Below are 19,940 nucleotides of genomic sequence, written 5' to 3'. Positions count from 1 at the left end.
AGATAAGATAAGATAAGATAAGATAAGATAAGATATCGTAAGGAGGGAAGCTAAGATAAGATAAGATAATGTAAGGAGGCAAGATAAGATAAGATAATGTAAAGAGGGAAGCTAAGATAAGATAAGATAATGTAAGGAGGGAAGATAAGATAAGATAAGATAAGATAGATTCCCGTAAGGGAAATTCTTTTGTCACTGCAGCACAACAGTGACAGTATCAATAAATATGAATATAAATATAAATAAGAGAGACATTAAGAGATAGCAAAAGGCATCCACAAATAGACAGCAGAATGAACAACAACAAGGTTACAGAATGAGAAAGAAAAAAAAAGGGTGAGAATAGATAACCCAATCGACAACACGGATAAGATCAGAAACAGTGACAATAATAATGACAAAAATAAATGAGATACGAGTGAAGTGACACCAACAAGAATAAGAAAAATAGCAATAAAAAAAAAGATTAAATTGCAGTTAGTGCCATCTATAAACATATCTTGGTACTTTGAATCCAATGCTAAGTTATTCAAATAATATACAGCTTCCTATATTAATGTTTTTATTTGAAAGATACAATGTATGGAGTGAATATGACACTGCCATTTAAAAATATTTATAAATATACTGGGTCAACTGATAGCAATGTCATGATCAACAGCACAATAATCATGCATGCAAGCTATTCAAACTGACATCTATTTTATACATAAATATAGAAACATAAGTCAGTAAGTCACGGTCATGAATAAGCATGTAAATATCTGATTTCTTGTGCAGTTATTAAATGATGCATAGATTATTTTTTTTTATTATTCTATTTTGTCAAGGCTAATCAGGTGCCTTCTGATTCATGGTTGTGTGTCGTGGATAAAAAAAAAAAAGTGTGTCTGTGTGTGTGTGTGGGGGGGGTCATTTTAAAAGAAGCAAAAACATTTTCTAATCAACAAAAACTGTTACGATCCCCTTGAATTGCTTCTGTTGAAGGCCTGTGCCTTATAGTTTTATAATATTGCAAGAAAAAAATGAATTTACTGCAGGCAAGGGAGGATATACAAACACCACCATTATTAAGTATATAATTTATTTCTGGAATTCGTCACTGATAAAACCTTAATATAAAACCTTAATATCTCTGTGTGCGCTTGTCTGACAGTTCACACATTCACCTCGCTTCCTTAGAAATCAAAAAAATAATATTGTGGTGCCTCCAGATTTAAGCCACTAGATGACAGCACTGCTAAACAAATGATATAAGTTTTATGCCCTCATTTTTCTTTTCATAGGATAGAGTCCTGTATGTCTGGGATATTACCTCCACCTTTACCACCATATCCTTCTTATATTTGCATTTAATGCGTTTAATGGTACAATAAAAGTAATCTCTTGTTGTTTTGCATTAGAATACACCAATAAAGAACTGGTTGAATAAAGAACCCCAGCTTTTTATCTTTGTTGTTCTCAGCCAATTGGCATTCCTGCTTATTTTTTGGTTATTTTTGTCATTTGTTTATGTTCGTATCCTTATTGTTTTCATTTTGGTTGTCTATTTTACCCTAGTTGATTTTTTTTTTTTTTTTTCATTCAGCTGTCCATTCTTATCCTTGATATTGTTGTTGTCGATCTCCCTGCTGTCTATTTATTAATGGATATCTTTTACTATCTTCTAATATTTATATTCACATTTATTGATCCTATAACTGTTACGCTGCTGTGACAGAAGAATTTCCCCTATGGGGATCAATAAAGTTTATCTTATCTTGCGCAGGCATCAACAAACTTGAAGATTATACTTGTGTCTTATTTCTCTGGTGACGTGATGTAATTTTAGTAAAATATGAATTTGTTTGTGCAAATAGCTGTCACCAAAGTAGCCCAACACTGGTCTCAATACTAATTCATCACCATCTGTCAGCAAAAAGTGCTGTAGCGATCCGTCACTTGGAATGGATGAATTGTTGGATTGCGGTCGAGAGCCGTCCTAATCACAGCTGCTATTTTTCTTTTCTGACAGAATATTTAGATGAGAATGAAATTTGACAAATGGTTGAACCCACGGCGCTGCGTTTTAGCATAATGAGAGGTGTCCCTAATACTTCGACCAATTCAGCGACGCGGCGAAACCGAGGCTGCCGAAACAACAAATAAAACGACGAAAACGGAATATTATAACTGTTATGACGGGATGATTTATAGCAATTATGACTTTTTTTTCAAGGTGTGTCTAATATATTGGTAAACTGCTCTGCAGCCAGAAACCTTGCCGGTGGAAAAAACATGACTACCCTTTTCAGGCTGTTAATGACATCTGTCTGTGCCACAGTGCCCAGAACAGGAATAAGAGAGGAAGCGGTGTGTGTGTGTGTGTGTGTGTGTGCGGCGAACGTCGTTACGCATGTGGAAATGTTAAAGAGCACGTGACCCAAAACAGATGCCATCAGGTTCACATAATTCTATTTTTTCACCCGAGTCCATCTGCTTAACTGGAACTGGAGGGAGAAAGGGACTATTGAAGGTCAACAGGTTATCCAAGGACGCTGGATTGCTGAAAGTTTGAGTAAAATCAGAGAGAGGAGAGATTTGTCATGCACCATACGGGACTGTCTCAGAAAATTCGAATATTGTGATAAAGTTCTTTATCTTCTGTAATGCAATTACAAAAACATAACAAATCAACTGAAATATTGCAAGCCTTTTCTTATTTTAATATTGCTGATAATGGCTTACATCTTAAGAAAATGCAAAAATCCTATCTCAAAATATTAGAATATTATGAAATAGCAATTTTTGTTTTTTTTGACTACATTACAGAAGATAAAGAACTTTATCACAATATTATAATTTTCTGAGACAGTCCTGTATAGCGGTCTAAATCTCGTGAATTTTTCGCATATGATCATTTTTCATCTTTTAACAACAGGCAGAAATAAAATTGAATTAATGGGCATAAATAAACACTGTGATTTGTAATTTCCTACAGGTACATGACTAACATGCTATTTTGAAAAAAAAAAACAACACAAAAACCTGTTGCTATTTTCCTCCTATATTTACATAAAAAACTTGTTCTAATTCCTCACTTTGCTATGTGAAGCTCTTGTTAATGTGAGAAAATCTTTGAACTCCTCAGAAGGCATTAACACTTCCTCTGCGCCGCCCGGTGAACCTGTGACTCAGTGTGAGACGGTCTCACGGTGAAAGAACGGCTCAGAATCGTCAGCGGTTCAATAACTCGCTTATGACTCGGACTCGTCTTCTTAGGATTCACTTCAAGGGTGCAGGAACATCCAACTGCTGTCAGCTGCAGCTGTGTTTCTACTTCGGGAGGAAAGGGAAATTACTGGGAATTGCACAAACAGCGGTATATTTGAATGCGTGCGTGTGTGTTCTAATTTTTTTTTTTTTTTTTTTTGCAAAATCTAACAATTTATATTCTTGTCACATCCTTAACTCTGTACTATTCTCCATAGAGGGAGGAGGAGATTTATAGATGCGAATAACAGTATTAAGCGGAATAATAAGGAATGGTGAATTAAGGCTATTACATATGCAGTGTGTGTGTTTGTGTGTGTGTGTACGTTTGTGTGTTTCTGTCAAAAAAAAAACAAAAAAAAAAACCCTCACTAACCCAAGCTTACTGTTCTGTATATTTCCTGTGCATCGTGTATTTGCAAGTGTATTTGCAGTCCCTATGTCCTCTATTGTAAGTCGCTTTGGATAAAAGTGTCTGCCAAATGCAATGTAATTTAATGTAATGTAACGTAACATATAATGAGGTGTTTTTAGGAGGCTTTCTGTCCACATCGCATGTGCAATTAGAAGTTTATAAACACAGTAGATTGAAGCTAGCAACCTCTATTTAGAGGGCAGGACAAACAGTCAGTTTAATGTTGTGCTGGAAAGGGGTTCATCTCAAAGGTAATATGAAGCAGCTGGCCTCTCTGCACCACTGCCCGACCCGGGGCGTATTCCAACTGATTTTATACCTTAAGGAGCATGGACTTTTGAGTATTTTGCAGTTTAAGTTTGACTTTTAGAATTATTTTTGACCCGTTCTCAAGTTTACCTCTTTGCAAGAGGAGACTGCTTTGCCGCAGTTGCTCTTCATGCCGTTCGTACCATGTATTAACTGCGTACTATTTCAATTTTTTTATATTTATTTTTAGAAAAATAACCTGCACGTGGCTCTCATTGCAAAATGTCACCATACCTGCACAATGACAGTTAAAAATCTTCACAGCTTTCATAATTCTGTCACGCATCTGAAATATTGGATAAATCTTAAATAGATAATTACACATGTTTATAACTGCACCCTATGTAAATTAATAATTTTTTTAATAAAAAATCCTGTACCTGCTCCGAGCTGGAAGCTCTCATTGCAAAATTTCACCTTGCCTGCACAATGACAATTAAAAATCTTAATTCTTGGTTCTTTATCTTTGACCGAAAAACCCTCGATTGGACTCAAAGCAGAGATTAATGTCTCCCCCGGCATTTCACAGCTTTCATAAGACTGAAATATTGGATAAATCCTAAATAGATAATTACACATGTTTATAACTGCGCCTTATGTAAATTAAAATTTTTTAATAAAAAATTCTGCACCTGCTCCGAGCCGGAAGCTCTCATTGCAAAATTTCACCGTTCCTGCAAAATGACAATTAAAAATCTTGATTCTTGACCGTCCCTTCAAAAAAAAAACCTTGAATGCAACTGGGCTCTCCTAGGACTTTCATGCATGGGAAATATTGGATAAATCTTAAAAAAATAATAACACAATTTTATGCTATACATCAAGAACAGCTTCTCAAAATAAGAAAAAAAAATGTTGTTCCATTTCTGCCAACCACACAAATGAAAATGCAGTTCATCTAATTATAAACTTTGCAGGTATGATAAAAAAACCAGAGGTCCCTTTTACTGTTTGCACTTAAAGGAAACTGTCTAGACAAAAGGTGAATACAAAGATCACCGATTCATGATTATTCTGAGTAAATTAGACTGAGGTACGCCAAAGGAAAAACAAGTTTTTAAACTGATGAATTCAGTAAACAGTAATCCATGTCATTACTCAGGCAGCACAGCTTTGAAACAGCCTGAAATCATTATATCAAATGCACTACCATGACAATCTAAATGACAGACTGATAGGGAAAGGAAGACAGGAAAAGAAGATAGAACGGGGGGACAAAGATAGTGGAAAATTGATTTTCTTTTAGTTCCATAAATCAAATTGTCTACAGAAAGGGCATTATCAGTTCAGTGGATTTAATATAGTATATTAAATGAAGACAAAGGCGTTCCGAGTTCGGTTTGAAGGATGATGATGGGAATGAGCAAAAGTCGATGATATTTGATGACAAGCATGTGTATCAAGAGGTGAATTATTTACACCAAACTTGCTTAAGCCCATTAATTACATTCACAGTATCATCTTTTTAAAGCATGTTCTGCAGAAATGGACCCAAGTCAATGAGTGGGTGCTGTGAGAAACCATATGTGTTTGTGCTCTGCAGCGTACAAAGCTATCAGTTGCTAACTGTATGTGTGTCAGCAGCTGGCACATTTAGAGTGCTGTCACTGAAATGAGGACACTGAGCGGAGCGTACGCTACTGGCTGGAATTAAATTTATTTCAACGAACATTGTATCGCTGTTAAGCAATAATCAAAGACTTGCAACTCATGGCGTCATTTCAAGATGGTAAAAGTATAATGGAAAAAAAAAGAATGTTACCATGCATTGAAAAACACTCAAGGAAGATGCACGAAAAAGTAGTTTACTTTAAAAAAATGTAAAGAAGGTAGTTTACTTTAAAAAAAATGTAATCGAACAGAGATAGAGGCTCATGCTAGTTAGCTGCTCTTTGCATTTTTAATAGGTATATCTCTGTATTTTAACGTAAAGATGAAAAAAATACAACTGAGACCAGGCAAAGAATGGCACATTGAAGTAGATGACATTGATCCCTAAGTGGAAAAAAACATTTGAAGAACATTTGAGAAAGAATGTAATGTCAAAATTAGCAGAATATTTTTTACATGTTTTAGCTCCAGGAGAGTCCCTGTGGGATAAAAAAATTATAGCAATTTTATGCTGACATTTTTAAACCCTTTTTTCTTGCAAATTGAATTCACATCACTAAATAATAATAATAATAAAAAAAAAAAATAATACTAATAATCTGAATTTGATGCTATCACTACTACTAATAATAGACAAAATAACAACAACAACAATAATAATAATAATAGACAAAATAACAACAACAACAACAACAATAATAATAATAATAATAATAATAACTATTGTTATTATTATTGTTATTATTACAATTGCTTCAGTTCATGTTCAATCTGTGACAGCCTGACACAAATACATTATAAACATGTATATACACTGTTTATATGTATACATTCATATACATGTGTATATTCATGTATACACACACTGTGTGTACACATCACACACACACACACACACACACACACACTGTGAATAAGTGTGATCATGTTAAGCTGGTATCTCTACCAATTGTTTGTGAATGAGAAATTGCAAAAGTATTTTGAACAGTTTGCAGTAATTCATCACCTGAATGCACACCTTTTATTTTCCGATAGTGAATGCTGCTTGTGTATCAAAGCATTGCAGTCACTCTCCTGATAATATGTTTATAAAATAACAAAATAATCAAGAAATGATGATCCTAACACAAATTTAATTGGCAATCATTTGCTATAGATAGTCCCTTTACTTTTTTTTAATTAGAATGTGCTTTGTTATGTTAAATACGTTTTTTTTTTTTTTTTCTATTGAGGATTGAGATGATCACAGAATTTGAACTACATTACACTTCCCTTGCTTTGACTTCTGAAATTCGGTGTTTCTCAGATATGCCAGTTTCGTAGATTAGAGCACAAAGGCGCCGACAACAGGACTAGGACATTACATCCTCACTTGCAGACTCTGGAGAGACACTTGACTAGGCTTATATTATTTTCTGACATTTTGCTGCTGCTGCCTTTGTATTTTCCTTTTTCAAAGCAGACACATGAAAAGAGTTTATCCTTTAAAAATTCTGTCTATTCAAATCAGACTCTTTTAAAAAAGGCTTTTGAAGAGGTCAACCAGTGACAGACTTTATGGAAGGGTTTCAGCCAGGCTGTAAAATGTGGCAGGTATAGCAGGGACGGAAGATATATTCAGGTAACTCGGAGTTTGTATTTGTTGTTTTTTTTTGGATGGATCAGTTGAGGACCGAATAAAACAATTGTTTTATACATGTATAAATTTGAAAACATAATTTGGTTGTGGTTTATGCATACTGAGTCCTTCCCCATGTTGGTCACTCATGACTGGTCAACCTAATTTTGTAATTTTTAAAAATTTTTCATTGGGAAATTTCCCACATTTGGGCTAGAATCATTTTAAGACAGCAATTCCAGATTATCTGTGGAATTTATCAGTAATGGTGGAATGGGCATTGTTTGACCCTAAAGTTTATAGAAGCATTATTTGGCAGACTTTCTCCTGTAGCGGTAAATCTCCTGTTTTTTTTTTTTCCCAAGGAAGACAATAATCTTATGCATTCCGTGTTGCATTTCGCCACTGACATCAGATCATCAGCAACCGATGTCATCCAAATTGTATTGCGGTGTTTTTTGAGCCCATCAATGTAAATTTAATGTGGGTACATAAATCTTGGCTCACAACAGGAAAAAAAAATGAGTCTCAGCATATGCAAATCTCATCAGCGACAAAAAAATTCACTGTGACAAATGTTGCGTTTTCACTCCAATCAGATGATGCATTTTACCCATTTCACTTCACAGTTTGAATTTCACACTTCCAACAATGAGTAGATCTGAGAAAGGAAGGATGCCTGCACCATGCTTCAGATTTTATGATATTTATTTAGGCCATTTTGTCTTTGCAATTGGATATTTGCACTTTTGGGAATGACGTCATCACTAAAGCCATACGTCATCACCGTCATGAAGCTATACCCAGACCAGGTGTCGGCTTGGGAAAATAAATTATAAATATTTAATTGAAGTGTATATGTGTGTTTTTAACTTTTAGTTCTAAATTGGAAGATTATTGTGATCTTGAAACATTAAATAAAATTACATTTATTATTTTTCACCGCTCAAAATAACGTCACACTCGCGGAAGCCCGTATAGTCCCGATTTGCAGATGCTGTGCGCAGAAGTTCAGGAGCAGAAGTCCCGTAAACCAGGTAAAATAAATATTTATGAAGATATTTTGCAAATGTTTATTTCTTATTGTTTCCTGAAACTGTGATTTTTCCCGATTTATTTTTTAAAATTCGGGTCAAGGCTCCGCTAAACGCTCTGAAAGCCCAAAGCTCAAAATGAGTTCATTACATAAATAAAATTTAATTTTCTCTGTAATACTTTGTGAATTTCAGAAGCAACACACTTGTTTATACAAAGTGTAAAGGTAATAAAAAGCAATATATACAGTGGTACCTTTATTTTAGACATCAATAAGCAATTGCGGCTCCCAGTGTTTTCTTTTCCGAGGAAACCGGGTCCAAATGGCTCTTTGGGTGTTAAGGGTTGCCGACCCCTGATCTTGACATATCGCATCAACAAAACCTTATTTGAACAGCACGGGTTTAAATGGATTCATATGAAATGCGTCTAATGGTCTGCTTTTGAATGTCGTTCTGTAGATTCTTCGTCTTTTCATGGCCACATTCCCTCGAAGAGCCAGCAAGCCTGCGACAGAACACCAGCATGTTCACACAAGCTTGTCCAGCCACAGTTATTCCATTACAAATGGATTAACTTCGCACTGGGAACATATTTAACTTTGACCTACTTATTGATAAATGTATGGATGCCATTGACAACCAATACGATTTAACATTGCCCCCTCACGTTTCTCTTATGTTTCCGCAAGCGACAGTGCACTTGTGACTGTCGCTATTCACGCTGCACCGGGAAAATGTTTTACAAAAGGCTCTGCAGACTGTCTCCAGCCGTCCAGATTATATGTGCAGAGAGATTACGGTCTCACTGCAATCCCCCTGTCAGCGTGCTGCTGAATCATGGACAGAAATACTTTTCCATGGGAAGGATCGCCGAAGTCCAAGGGTAAAACAGCCGCGAGTGGCCGTATTTAGCTTTTTGTTGTATAAAAAAAGGGGACGTGTCATTGAGTTATTTCTACGCATTTGATAGAAGACGGCGAAACAATCGCTGTGTGAGGGATTTTATTTTATTTTAGTGACACGACTGTACTGGAGGCCCACTTCCCTTCAGTTTGCATTCATAGAAAGCTCAAAAGGAGAGAGCGGCGGTGAATCCTGCTCCATCGCTGCAGCAACTATGATCAGAGATAACCGGATACAGACATGTTGACATTGTTGCTAACACTGTCAACACTGTAAGGACAAAAAAAAAAATATCTCATTCAAATGGAAATGACAGCTTGCTGTCAAAAAGGACCAGAAATCCGGCACTCAAACTTGACATAAAGATCTTACCTGTCTAGATAAAAAGTGCACAGTTGTGAATGTATTCATATCTAGATTTTCAACAGGCAAGGACTTAGAAGGGAGGTATTAAACCCTGTGATCTGCATAAACACCCCACTGTTTTCAAAAGGGAAGATTATGTGTAATGTATAGGTGGATTTACGGAATATTCAGAAACACAATATCTTATTTGGAGATTTCCTTTGATAGTCAAGTTTGTAGATTTAATTCCCGAAGCAGGAAATGAAGGAGGTTTTGTACAAGAAAAGCTATTAACAAAATCAAAAGAGAACTTAATTTGTAAACTTACAGGAAACTCTGCTGTGGGAAAACAGTCTTCTAATTATACGCGTTAAGGTCAACACAGAAACCTAAAATAAAGAACACAAACAAAGTATTCACAGCACAGCTAAATATTCTGTTAGCTCAAGTTCAGCAAATTGCAGCAGACTTTCAAAACTTACAGGACTGTCCCAGAAAATTAGAATATTGTGATAAAGTTCTTTATCTTCTGTGATACAATTAAAAAAAACAAAAATTACTTTTTCATAATATTCTAATATTTTGAGATAGGAGTTTTGAGTTTGCTTTGGATGGAAGCCATAATCAGCAATATTAAGATAATAAAAGGCTTTCAGTTGATTTTGTAATGAATCCAGAATGTATGACATTTTTGTTTTTGCAATTGCAATACAGGAGATAAAGAACTTTATCACAATATTCTAATTTTCTGGGACAGTCCTGTATATTCTATCACCTTCTGGTGATCGGAACAACAAACAGTGCAGGTGTTTTTAACCAAACACAAAGAGTGGGATGAAAAATCCAAGAATAATCCACAGAACCAAACCAGAGCAGGGATTACATTAAAATAGCTCATTTGCTGCTGTAACAATTGTGAATTCTAATAAACCCATTTGAATTGAATTTGAAAGTGAATAATGGATAAGGCCCCTGTTTTGTTTACATTTCTAATACATCCATCAGAAGGTGTAATACCTTTGGTTGGTCCATGCAGATTAACAGTGAGTCAAAACAGCTTTTATGATGACAAAACTTGTCAAAATCTTCTTGTCTTTGCAACTGGACTTGAGTTTCTTCGCTTGAAGACGTTTCCAAATATAATATATATATGGCTTACTCATCCTGGCTCTAGTCATCTCTGGACGACTGCAACTCCCTCCTTGCCGGCGCTCCAGCGGTGACCATCAGGCCTCTGGATCTTATCCAGAAAGCGGCAGCCCGCCTGGTGTTCAACCGTCCCAAATTCTCCCAAACACCTCCCCTTCTTATGTTCCTCCACTGGCTCCCGGTAGCCGCCCGCATCAAGATCAAGACCCTGGTGCTCGCCTACCGGGCGGTGGATGGGACAGCCATGTCTTACCTCCAGGATATGGTCAGGCTACATGTCCATACCCGTCCCCTCCGATCTGCCACCTCCGGGCGACCGTCCACCCCGTCGCTCAGAGCCCCCGGCCGCCGATCGATCTGGTCTCGGCTCTTCTCGGTCTCGGCTCCTCGGTGGTGGAACGAACTCCCGAAAAAGGTCAGAACATGCCCATCTTCCGGCAAAAGCTGAAAACATACCTCTTCACCAAGCACTACCCTGCTACTCGTACTTCGCACAACCCCCCAAAAAAACAACTAAGAAGTGAACGTATGTATGTATATGGTTTTGAGATGGCTATTTTGTAGAGTGGTGACTTCTGACTACCGACTACTGTTACTTTGGATCTTCGGTGACTGAATTGCACTTTTTGTAAGTCGCTTTGGATAAAAGCGTCTGCCAAATAACTGGAATGTAATGTAATGTAATACAGTAATACATAAACTGGGTCTAAGGGGGTTGTTATGCTAATAGAGGTGTCGTTCGTTGGAACAATTTCGCGGGATTATTTGGATGGGAATGTGAATAAATAAAGCAAAACAAAGGCGTGGAACCTGCTGGATCACATGGGGCTGCTTCTGGTGGTGGATCTTTCCTGGTTGTTTGGAGGGTGCATGACTCCTCAGTCCACCTGAAGGACAAGGGACGTTCGTTCGCGGAAAGCAATGTCCGGCCAGAGAAGACAGATGGTTCGAGAGAGGAGTCAAAGAAGCCGTCTTTCTCAAAACAGAAAAACCATCTTAAAAGAGAAGGACGCAAATGTACAAGATTTGGACCAGGACCTTCTGCACCCTCCAAACAACCAGGAAAGACCCACCGCCGGAACCAGCTCCCGGTGACGTCCACATGAGCCTCCGTTCATGGGATCCAGGTTTCACCCCTTTGTTTAGCTTTACCTTTTCACGTCCCAATCCGGGTAATCCCACTAAACTGCTCTTTTGTCCCCAACGAACAACACCTCCATTAGCCTAACAACTCACAGCGACCTAGTTTCTACCCATCAACTCTTCCACTTACACAACAAGTCACCATAACCTCGACCCGTCTAAAAACCCTGGTTACATCCAGAAACTCCCCACAGCTCCTTAGAACTGAAGAAGCTTCCGGGATGAAAGTGAAGAAATTCAAGTCCGGTTGCCAAGACGAGAAGATTTCCACAAGAATTCACCGTGACCTCGCTAGGCGACGGTACATCTTCACTGTATAATAATTTCGTTTTTTTTCCTCACCGGAGTTTGGATATAAACTTGATTCGCTCACTTGTACAGTTGCGCCGTTCTTTACAAACTGTCACTCCATCTTTGCCTCTCCTCTGTTTTTAGATTTTGCACCGCGCCGTGTCAATCTCGGGGGAATCGTGTTTCTGTTTCTTTTTGAGTGACCCAGTTGTTCTTGACAAGCCTGACATCGCTGCCTGATGGCGATCCATTTGGTGGACAGAGAGCGAGAAAGGTGGAGCAGAAAACATTTGCACACTGGCGGGCATACATATGAAGAGACCAGATAAGACATAAAATTCTTATTTCCACAAAAACAGCACGGTTCGGTCCGCTAAAAGATGCCAGTGTCGTGCACATCATCGACTGAAGTTCTTCCAAAGAGAAAAACATAGTTGCCAAAATAAAAAAAACATGATCAAATTTGCTCACTCAAGGGAGTTTATAATCTTAAGGACATTTATTGGCTTTATTAATTTCCCCACATGGCTGTTTCTGTAAATTTAATCCAAAATGTTGTTGATTTTAATTGAGCATTTAAAAAAATCCACACACACACACACACACACACATTGTGCTTTAGTCATATGTAGTCGACTAAAACAAACTCTCCTTGTGAGCAATTTCGCTGTGTTCAAATGTCATCCAATAATAGGTTTTTTAGTTCTTGCTGGTAACGATTGCAATAATTTCTACGCTGATCAATCATTCTGACAGACATGCATGCGGGGAAACATAACAGATTCTAAATTAGCTCTCTCGTGATTTTCAATCAAATAAATGGATTTTGTCGCAGTTTTATGGAACAAAAAATATGATAGAATTAGCACAAAACCTCTGGATTCAATCTGTAAATTACAGTTTAGGATTTTCAAAAAAGGAAGCTAGAAAAATGTAAATTAAACTGCTTTATTAAGGTTGATACAGCTGTTTGAGTCACTCATTTAGGACTCAAATAAAAGTCAAAATATACTGATAATGATGCTGAAAAGAGTGGAGTATCACAGCAAAGGTTGGGAGACGAGAGACAAGAGTGGCTGAAGGGGTTTGGGGATAAAAGAAGTGAGAAAGATGTAAAAATCTGTAAAAATTCCAAAATGGAAGACAGACAGGGATCATTTCAAAATACTACGCTGTTTTTTATGATTTCTCTGCATTTTGTCAATTGTGTCTTTTTTTTTCCTCTCTCCCTCTGTCTTATTTTGAGTGGCACGGGGGTGAAATGGATATTATAGGTTTTCCTGTGGGTTCTCTAGTTTCTCGAGTTAAGCTTGCAGTTGGTTAATTGAAAACTCAAAATTGCCAAGACATTGTAATTAGCGTGTCCCCATCCCCCAAAACACACATACATATATATATATAAACCGTAATTTCCAGACTATTAGCCTCTACTTTTTCTCGAACACTGCGGCTTAAACAATAATGCGGCTAATTTATGTATTTTTTCGGGCTAACGAGCTTCACGCCGCCAAAACATTTAGTTTCGTTATATCGGACCAATGAAATAACGTGAAATTCTGAGGCCTGTCAATTCTGACAACGATAAAGACGAGTCTGATGGTTTTAATGTTTTTTTTTTTTTTTTTTTGCAGGATAGTGATTAGCTGGAGTAGGACAAAGCAGGAATAGAAAATAGATGATTTTTTCCTTGTGTTTTTTTTATTTTTTATTTTTAATATTTTTCATCAGGTACAGGCACTGTTTGGAAAAAAAAATTAAAAATTCCAGAACGTTTTTGTGGATGGGATCGGCATGTATTTGATTAAAAGTAGAAAAAATGTTTCTGTGTAAATATATCATATTAGACATGTATAGACAAGTGTGGCCAATATATATTGCTCAAAAAAATAAAGGGAACACTTAAACTTGTTTTAAGCCTTAAAACAAGTCAAGGGCAAATTAAGGACATTACATCAGTGTTGGATCAGCCTGTCGTTTTTTTTCCCCCTTTAATTTTGAGTGTGACTCCAAATCCAGACCTCCATGGATTCATAAATTTCATAATAATTTATAACTTTTTAATAATCATTTAATAATTTAGTGTGATTTTGTTGCCAGCACATTCTACTATGTAAAGAACAAAGTGATTAATAATAATAATTTAGTAATTCAGATCTAGGATGTGTTCTCTTTATTTTTTTGAGCAGTGTATGTACACATAAATAGTATTTATTTCTTTCGTTTTAACCGTGGCAGCTTATAGTCAACTGTATAGTCCAGAAATGACAGTAATCTATATCCTCATAAAATCCAATCATTAACATTGATGACTGGCTTTACCTTGTGAAAAAACGCCAAATAAGACTTACTTTGCAAGTAATATCAGCTGTTATTAGCAGACTCTCCAACAGAGCACCCTCTGTGACTCACCCCACTCACAGTTATATAATATACAATGTTGACATGTGATAATGTTTGCCCTTGGACCATTGTCATCATTCACTGAGACCAAATCCTTCCTTGTTGAACCCTGTAGATTAGGGTTACAGGCGCTTCTCGGAAAAAAAGCATCTCCAGGATGTATTTGTAGATGTTAACAGTATGTATTTAATTAAAGATGTTTCTGTATAAATATCTCATGTTACAACATGGACACTTGCAGCTTATAGACAAGTGTACACATTAAATAAGATGTACTGTATTGATTCCCATAGGGGAAATTATTTTGTCAAAGCAGTGCAACAATGACACTATCAATAAACATGAGTATAAATATGAATAGAAACAATTAAAAGACAGCAAAGGACATAAAAAAAAAAATGGACAGCAGAGTGAACAACAAGGATAAGGATGGACAACAGAAGAATAGAAAAAAAAGAACATAAAAAGAGTGACAATAACAAAAAATAAACATGATTTATTTTTATTTTTATTTTTATTTTCATTTTTATTTATTTTTTTTAATTTTTATTTTCATTTTTTTTTTAATTTTGAGTCAGTGCAGTGTATCTTCAGGGGTGTCAATAGTCTGGAAATTACAGTAAATATTTCCCGGTCCCGCCTCATGCGGATGGTATCGTATCTGCTTCGATCCCGGATGTTTTACGTGAAGCCCGAGCGCTTGATGGCTCTGTGTTGGATCCTGTCCTCTTCAAGACCGATATCTCAGATTCCTCCTACTGGGTTTAACCTCCCAGCTTGGAGGTAATTGGGTAAGTGACTTAATCTCTACTGGGGCCGCTTTCGCCTTCATGCTCCACATCACTATCCACACATTAATTTGTCTTTCTAGAACTGTCAAGTCCCACTGGATCTTGGCTTGGTTGTTCTCGATCACCTTCGGAAGCACCGTCCACCTTTATCCTGGGACCTCCGGCTCAGCACAGAACATGCTCAGTACAGATATTCCTCTGCTAGCCGACTAGTTGTGACACACACTTTGTTCCCGTGCAGGTGTGATCAATGTTTGGGTGCTGTTCTTCAGTCCAGCCTCGGTATGTTTAATGACGCCAGCTCTTCCTTCAAGCTGCCGGTGGTACGCGCCATACCGGCGCCATGACAGTCCTTCTGGCGCCTCCTTACTGAGCATCTGAGCATCAACATAGAGTTCCATCTTCATGATGTCCGCTAGCTGTTTATCCCTGGTTAGTGTCTCTGAACTTTGTGATGGAATGAAAGAAGCGCTATTACAAACATGCATTGGTAGATATTCATATAATAACAGAAGGTAAAGAAAGAACAGTACTTTTTTTTTACATTTTCCTATGTCATTCACTTCTTTTTTTTCCATTCAGCTGCTCCCTTAAGGGGTCAGCACAACAAATCACCAACCTCCATCTAACCCTTTCTTCTGCATCCTCTTTGACCAAATAACCTCAAGTCCTTTTCCAACACATCCATAAATCTCCCCTTTAGTCTTCGTCTAGCTCACCTGTCTGGCAGTTCCAACCTCAGCATCCTTCTACTAATATGCAGACGTGTCCGAACCATTTGACCGCATCTCCAAAACATCTAACACATGCTGTCCCTCTGATAGATTCATTCCTGATCCTATCTGTCCACGTCACTTTTCATTTCTGTGGCCTCCAATTCTGCTTCCCGGCTTTTTCTCAACGCCGCCGTCTCTAAATCGGCAACCTTTTTTGTACCCGGGACCGGTTTTATGCATGAAAATGTTTCCGCGGCCCGGGTTAGAGGTCGTTTCCTCCCGGAAAAGCTCTCCAGCGACTTTTGTTTCTGGCTTATTTTTTGCTTGCGGTAGCCGATGTGTGACACGGCGCGACAGAGTTAAGTGCGGCAGCGAGGTGAAGGCAAAAACGGTCGTTTTTCAAAACCATGATTTATGCCAAGAAAGATTTTCTTTGCAGACAGGTACTGAATGACTAGTCCATGGACTTCTGCTCTAAACCATACAACATTTCTGATTTTACCATTGTCTGTTGACCCTTTGCACTTTAAGTCCTCCACCTTCTTTATCTCCACTCCTACTGGCCTCAACTTGGGTCCTTCTCATTCACACACATGTTTCTGTCTTAATGTCGCTAAGCTTTTCCAGGGTAACAATAAATTTTCGACCCTGTTCTTCCTACTTTCACTACAAATCACAATATCATCTGCAAACAAAACATCATCCAGGGGTCGGCAACCCACGGCTACCTGTGGCTTTTGAAAGTAATCAGCAAGTATTTAATTAAAATGTATTTTATTTTAGTTTGTTCAATTTTAAAATTTAATTTTAAATGTACAGATTATGGCAATCTTTTAAATTAATTATAAATAAATAAATAAATAAAATAAATAAAATAAATAAAATAAATGAAATAAATAAAACATGTTAAAATATTTTTGTTGCGCCAGTACAAAGGATGACAGCACATAGAGAGGATAATATAGGGATAATTTAAGTTCCGCTTTATTTCATTTTGCTTAAAAGTAACTCAAAACTTCTTCATTCCCCTTGAGCTTTTCCTCTCAGGGGTCACCACAGCGAATCAACCTTCTCCATCTAACCCTATTCTCTGCATCCTCCTCTCTCAAACCAATTAATTTCATAAAAGTAACCTTCAACCCAATGTCTTCTTTTCCACAATGTTTTGTTGCATGGAGTAATTGTGAAATGTAATTTTGTTTTCTTTGCAGTCGTTCACTGAGTTAAAAAAAAAATGCAACACTTGTTTTGTTTATACATAGCATAAAGGCAAATAAACGTTACATGCTGTGTTAATTCATTTTAAATCTCAGAAGGGTTGTGTGGCTCCTAGTGTTTTCTTTACCGTGGGGAAACGGGTCCAAATCGCTCTGTGAGTGGTAAAGGCTGCTGACCCCTGTCATGGGCCATGCTAATTCCTTTTGAACATCATCCGACAGCCTGTCCATCACCCTGGCAACAATAAAAAGCACTGAGCTGATGCCTAATTCATTCCCACCTACGCCTACAAAACACCTCACCACTGTGTCACATACATAGCATACATGTCCTGCACCAGTCTAACATACTGTACGTCCTGCCACTCCAGACTCCCTCATAGAATATCACGCTTCTTTCCGCACCCCGTCATTTGCCTTTTCCAGATCTGCAAAGGCACAATGCTGCTCCCTATGACCTTCTCTGTACTTTTCTATCAACCTTCTCAAGGCAAATACTAAATTTGTCGTACTCACTGCTGCCCTCAGTCTAGCTTCCACCACTTTTTCCCATAACTTCATTTTATGGCCCATCAACTTTATTCCTCTATAGATACCACATCGCTGCATGTCTCCCTTGTTCTTAAAAACTGGCACAAGCACATTTCTCTTCTGGTCTGCAGACATCCTCTTACTCTCCAGGATTCTATTGAACAATCTAGCCAATTAGTTTACTTCCTCCTTATTATTGCCCCCTCAATTGCTCTGGGGTTGATTGCGCTTATTTATTCGTTCATCCATTTGTTCAATAATTCACAATTTACCCTGAAAGCTCCAAACAGACTTAGTTAGACCTAAGATTTTACATGCCAAGCAATCACATGTTTGACACGTTCTGATGTTAGCAACTTTATTCATGACAGGATGATTTCAAATAACATAGAAAATGCAAAAGTGAGCATGGCCCAAAAAAAAAAGAGTCAAGGAAATTACTAACTGATAGTCAAATGCAAAATGACAGATTCTAATTTGTCAGAGCAGGGGTCTACCAATTAACATGCCCTTCTGTAACTCGTTCAAGGTGTTTAAACCCAGATTGAAAGATTCAATAACTCATTTATGTAACTCTTCAGAGACAAAATTACATTACAACCCAAGCTTGACAATTTCTTGACAACAGGCAAAAAGTGTGAAATGGATTTCCGTCATGGAAATTGCTGCTCGGCTCCTCATTTAGTTCATGACTTCGATGCGCTTTCAAACTGGTTGTGAAAGATATGGAGACCAAGAGCACCAATATTTTATTTTACAATGTGTATTCTTGCATGTTTATTTCAATTAGAATCAGATTTATTTGCCTAATTTTATACTGTCAGAGTAACTATTAACGTCTAACTATCAACTGCTAGACTGGAAAGAAGTATTATTTTGCTCTAATTCTCATAAACTTTTCACTTGGATGAGTCAACCATGCGTTTTCATCCAAATCCTCTTTTTGTTCGGATAAAAGCATGATTTTTCAAAAATTTTTCCTTTCCCATGTGCCGTTGCTGTAATTTTAAATGAATTCAAAGAAATCCAGCCTGACAAAATGTATAGTGTGACCACATCGCAAAACTACGTGGGCTGTAGCGTCGATTCGTGCATAGCATTGGGAATCATTGGCAGATGCTGAAATCTTTATCTCAGGAATGAGAATAAACTGCGAAATCAATGAAGCAATTCTACATGACCTCAATTAATGCATGTCATAAGTGAAGGGCAAGTGTAAAGAACATTAAATGACATATAAAAAGCATAAACGGCATCCTAGTCATATGAGCATCTTACAAATGGCTGATATAGCGGTGTGTTTCTAATCAATAATTCTCTTAGACATCCAGCTACAAGATAAATTGGACTAAATCTACATCTCGATCAATACGTTGCCCCGTCACGGTAGAATTATATGGCTGTGTGAACAAAATCCTTCAAGCGTGGCGTTCCGGTCGTAATAAACACTGAGAAATAAAGATGGACTCGAGTTGAGAAGGATCTCTTGTATACATTTTTTAAACCAATAAACCACAATGTTTAGTGAAATGGCATTAAGCTTTATAACCCTCATACTAACATTAAGAGTCACTAAATATTGCTTACATTGCATTTTTCAAAAATGCATGTGGTGTAAAGTTTACTTTCCATGCTGAGTACAGCAGAACCTGCTTCTGGCACCATTTCTTTTCTCAAGTTCTTCTTTTTATCCATATTACAATTAATTATGTCAACCCTATACTGTTGTAGCACCATAATGTTAGCAGCTATCGGATAATAAAAATAATTTTGGGCCGAATATTCTTCAAGGTTTTGTGAAAGATGATCCTCTTTGCTGTTTAACTCTCATGGATTATCTGTCTTTCCTCTTTTCCTGCCTTTGGTGGAACTGGAATTGGACAAAAAGATGAATTTGTAGAAAGAGGAAATAGCTTTTTGTCCAACAAATTGCATGATGTCCAGTTCATGGTTTAAAAATGCTAAATAACAGTGTTTGTGCGAAAAACCCCTCCGAGAGGAATTAAGCTTATTCGAGAAAGGGAATTAACTATTCGAATGTTGCAATTTTCTCAGTTACAATTAAAAATTAAAAGACACTCCTGATTCAAAAGGTTTATGACCCATTATTGCTTCAACCGGTGGGTAAATTTGGTGTGCAATGCTATGCATGTACAATGGAACAATAAATACTGCTCAAACAACAACAGAAAATCAATTTGCTCAATCAAGA

This window comes from Fistularia commersonii, chromosome 13 (genome assembly GCF_037954325.1).
Source record: "Fistularia commersonii isolate RoL2024-O1a breed Wild chromosome 13, RoL_Fcom_v1.0, whole genome shotgun sequence".
NCBI lineage: Eukaryota > Metazoa > Chordata > Actinopteri > Syngnathiformes > Fistulariidae > Fistularia > Fistularia commersonii.
Note: the sequence above shows the minus strand (reverse complement) of the source record.